Source organism: Tasmannia lanceolata, unplaced genomic scaffold, assembly GCF_043159265.1.
Source record: "Tasmannia lanceolata isolate RefF3 unplaced genomic scaffold, GAP_Taslan_0.1 ptg000064l, whole genome shotgun sequence".
Lineage (NCBI taxonomy): Eukaryota > Viridiplantae > Streptophyta > Magnoliopsida > Canellales > Winteraceae > Tasmannia > Tasmannia lanceolata.
In genome coordinates, this window is record NW_027518741.1 from 477,501 (window position 1) to 482,500 (window position 5,000).

Below are 5,000 nucleotides of genomic sequence, written 5' to 3' on the forward strand. Positions count from 1 at the left end.
ACTTGATGCGGGAGCTGCTGGCCCAAGCATGCCTAGCGTGCAAGGCCTGCGTGCAAGGCTAGTGTGCAAGGCTCGTGGGCAAGGCTAGTGCGCAAGGCTAGTGCCCAAGGTCTGTGTGCAAGGCTAGTGCCCAAGGCTAGTGAGCATGGCCTGTGTGCAAGGCTAGTGTGCAAGGCTTGTATGCAAGGCTAGTGTGCAAGGCTGGTGTGCAAGGCTTGTGGGCAAGGCTGGTGCGCAAGGCTAGTTCCCAAGGGTTGTGTGCAAGGCTAGTGCCCAAGGCAAGTGCGCAAGGCTCGTGCCCAAAGCTAGTGCGCAAGGCTTGTGTGCAAGGCTACTGCGATGGGCCAGTGCCCAAGGCTTGTGAGCAAGGCTTGTATGCATGGCTTGTGTGCAAGGCTAGCGTCCAAGGCTTGTGCGCATGGCTTGTGCGCAAGGCTTGTGTCCAAGGCTTTTGTGCAAGGCTCGTGCGCAAGGCTAGTGTGCAAGGCTTGTGCGCATTGGCAGGTAGCCCACCAGCATGCACGATCCAAATGCCACTCACGCGACAACACGGTGCCAAGCCGGGCATGGTGTGCACTCAAAACCAATCAACGGACAGAGGTCATGCGTCATGGGGGGGATCTAGCAAGGCCATGGGGAAGGTCATGGAGGACCTTGGAAGCAAGCGCAAGACGAGAGCGAATCGAACAAGGGGCCAGGACGGGGCCTTGTGCCCATGGTCTTCGCAAGACAGCGTCCAAGGCACCCGAAAGCCCAAGGGAACCCAAACCCGGCCGACACTTGCAATCGCACATGCTCTCTGCAACACACCATCAATGCCGCCCAACGGGGCCAGCACGAGCAGTCCTCCGCGGTCCCCTGGCCCTGCGCACGTTTGTCTTCGAAACCGAGCATCAATGCCACAGAAAGTGCCGGGGCGCCAGCTGGAGCCATCATCCGCGTTGCCATGGCTCGCTTGGCCTTGGCTTGCCAGGCCCCGACACGAGCAATCGCGCATTTTCTTTGCAACCGACCATCAATGCCGCCCAACGGGGCCAGCACGAGCAGTCATCCGCGGTCCCCTGGCCCTGCGCACGTTTGTCTTTGAAACCGAGCATCAATGCCACAGAAAGTGCCGGGGCGCCAGCTGGAGCCATCATCCGACGTGCCATGGCTCTGGTCCCATGGTCTTCGCAACCGAGCATTCGTGACACCCGCGGGGCCAGGACACCAACCCTTCCGACACGAGCATTCGCGCATGTTCTTTGGCCACACAACGGCGCCAGCACGAGCAAAATCATCCGCGGTGCGGTGGCCTTGCACGGCCTTTTGTCTTTGGAACCAACCATCAGTGCCACGGGAAGTGCCGGAGTCCCGGCATCCGCGGTGCCAAGTCATTGCGCCCTTGGTCTCTGCAGCGGGGCATGCCGGGCACTCCCAACCATTGCAAGCAAGCAAGCAAGCAAGAAAGAAAGTAAGTAAGTAAGTAAGTATTACATATAGGGGCGGGACATGCGGGGAGATCTGCGAAACGTGCATTACGGGGCACACGCGTACCTACCGGGGCATACCGACCCCTATTGGGGCACACGTGTGCATATCGGGGCATACCGGGCCTATCGGGGCACACGCGTACATACCGGGGCATACCGAGCCCTACTGGGGCACACGTGCGCATATCGGGGCGTACCAAGCCTATCGGGGCATACGCATGTATCCCAAGGCATACCGAGTCTATCCGGGCATACGCGTTCATACCGGGGCGTAACGGGCCTATCGGGGCATACTTGGGCATATCCGGGCAAAAAATGCCCAAAACTTGCGCAACCTTGGCAACCGTGGTCCATTCCTCTCTATATGCCTAGCCTTGCCAACCGTGGTCCATTCCTCACTATATGCCATGGCCTTGTGCCCATGGTCTTCCCAAGACAGCGTCCAAGGCCCCCGGAAGGCCAAGGGAGCCCAACCCAGCAATGCCCTGCTATGGCAAGCCAAGGCCAAGCATTCCGGTGCCTATCCGGGCAAAAATGCAATTCCTCTCTATATGCCTAGCCTTGGCAACCGTGGTCCATTCCCCACCATATGCCATGGCCTTGTGCCCATGGTCTTCCCAAGACAGTGTCCAAGGCGCCCGGAAGGCCAAGGGAGCCCAACCCAGCAATGCCCTGCTTTGGCAAGCCAAGGCCAAGCATTCCGGTGCCTAACCTTGGCAACCGTGGTCCTTTCCTCACCATATGCCATGGCCTTGTGCCCATGGTCTTCGCAAGACATCGTCCAAGGCGCCCAAAAGGCCAAGGGAGCCCAACCCAGCAATGCCTTGCTAGGACAAGCCAAGGCCAAGCATTCCGGTGCCTATCCGGGCAAAAACGCCCAAAGCATGCCCATTCCTTAGCCTATCCAGGCAAAAACGCCCAAAATCTGCACATTCTAGTGCCTATCCGGGCAAAAACGCCCACCAGCATGCCACCCTCCTATAGGGTTTGCGCAACCAACCAGCCTAACCACCAGTGGCAACCAAAGGTGCTGTTAGCGACGACTTCTGAAGACGCAACGAGACGCGACGTGTTTGCGCCCAGACGCGACGAGACGATGCGGGATCTGCGCCCAAGAATGCCTAGACCCGTCGACTTGATGCGGGATCAGCTCGCCCAAGCATGCCTAGTGTGCAAGGCCTGTGTGCAAGGCTAGTGTCCAAGGCTAGTGTGCAAGGCTCATGTGGAACGCTAGTGCGCAAGGCTAGTGCCCAAGGCTTGTGTGCCAGGCCCGTGTGCAAGGCTAGTGTCCAGGGCTTGTGTGCATTGCTTGAGTGCAAGGCTTGTGTGCATTGCTCGAGTGCATGGCTTGTGTGCAAGGGTTGTGCGCAAGGCTAGTGTGCGGGGCTTGTGCGCATGGCTAATGTGCACGGCTTGTGTGCATGGCTACCGTGCAAGGCTAGTTTGCATGGCTAGGGTGCAAGGCTCGCATGCGAGGCTAGTGTGCAAGGCTGCGTGCAAGGGAAGCGTGCAGGGCGAGTGTGCGAGGCCACTGTGCACGGCGCCAGCACTAGCGAGCCATCATCCGCGTTGCCATGGCTCGCTTGGCCTTGGCTTGCCAGGCCCCGACACGAGCAATCGCGCATTTTCTTTGCAACCGACCATCAATGCCGCCCAACGGGGCCAGCACGAGCAGTCCTCCGCGGTCCCCTGGCCCTGCGCACGTTTGTCTTTGAAACCGAGCATCAATGCCACAGAAAGTGCCGGGGCGCCAGCTGGAGCCATCATCCGACGTGCCATGGCTCGCTTGGCCTTGGCTTGCCGGGCCCCGACACGAGCAATCGCGCATTTTCTTTGCAACCGACCATCAATGCCGCCCAACGGGGCCAGCACGAGCAGTCATCCGCGGTCCCCTGGCCCTGCGCACGTTTGTCTTTGAAACCGAGCATCAATGCCACAGAAAGTGCCGGGGCGCCAGCTGGAGCCATCATCCGACGTGCCATGGCTCTGGTCCCATGGTCTTCGCAACCGAGCATTCGTGACACCCGCGGGGCCAGGACACCAACCCTTCCGACACGAGCATTCGCGCATGTTCTTTGGCCACACAACGGCGCCAGCACGAGCAAAATCATCCGCGGTGCGGTGGCCTTGCACGGCCTTTTGTCTTTGGAACGAACCATCAGTGCCACGGGAAGTGCCGGAGTCCCGGCATCCGCGGTGCCAAGTCATTGCGCCCTTGGTCTCTGCAGCGGGGCATGCCGGGCACTCCCAACCATTGCAAGCAAGCAAGCAAGCAAGAAAGAAAGTAAGTAAGTAAGTAAGTATTACATATAGGGGCGGGACATGCGGGGAGATCTGCGAAACGTGCATTACGGGGCACACGCGTACCTACCGGGGCATACCGACCCCTATTGGGGCACACGTGTGCATATCGGGGCATACCGGGCCTATCGGGGCATACCGGGCCTATCGGGGCACACGCGTACATACCGGGGCATACCGAGCCCTACTGGGGCACACGTGCGCATATCGGGGCGTACCAAGCCTATCGGGGCATACGCATGTATCCCAAGGCATACCGAGTCTATCCGGGCATACGCGTTCATACCGGGGCGTAACGGGCCTATCGGGGCATACTTGGGCATATCCGGGCAAAAAATGCCCAAAACTTGCGCAACCTTGGCAACCGTGGTCCATTCCTCTCTATATGCCTAGCCTTGCCAACCGTGGTCCATTCCTCACTATATGCCATGGCCTTGTGCCCATGGTCTTCCCAAGACAGCGTCCAAGGCCCCCGGAAGGCCAAGGGAGCCCAACCCAGCAATGCCCTGCTATGGCAAGCCAAGGCCAAGCATTCCGGTGCCTATCCGGGCAAAAATGCGATTCCTCTCTATATGCCTAGCCTTGGCAACCGTGGTCCATTCCCCACCATATGCCATGGCCTTGTGCCCATGGTCTTCCCAAGACAGTGTCCAAGGCGCCCGGAAGGCCAAGGGAGCCCAACCCAGCAATGCCCTGCTTTGGCAAGCCAAGGCCAAGCATTCCGGTGCCTAACCTTGGCAACCGTGGTCCTTTCCTCACCATATGCCATGGCCTTGTGCCCATGGTCTTCGCAAGACATCGTCCAAGGCGCCCAAAAGGCCAAGGGAGCCCAACCCAGCAATGCCCTGCTAGGGCAAGCCAAGGCCAAGCATTCCGGTGCCTAACCTTGGCAACCGTGGTCCTTTCTTCACCATATGCCATGGCCTTGTGCCCATGGTCTTCGCAAGACATCGTCCAAGGCGCCCAAAAGGCCAAGGGAGCCCAACCCAGCAATGCCTTGCTAGGACAAGCCAAGGCCAAGCATTCCGGTGCCTATCCGGGCAAAAACGCCCAAAGCATGCCCATTCCTTAGCCTATCCAGGCAAAAACGCCCAAAATCTGCACATTCTAGTGCCTATCCGGGCAAAAACGCCCACCAGCATGCCACCCTCCTATAGGGTTTGCGCAACCAACCAGCCTAACCACCAGTGGCAACCAAAGGTGCTGTTAGCGACGACTTCTGAAGAC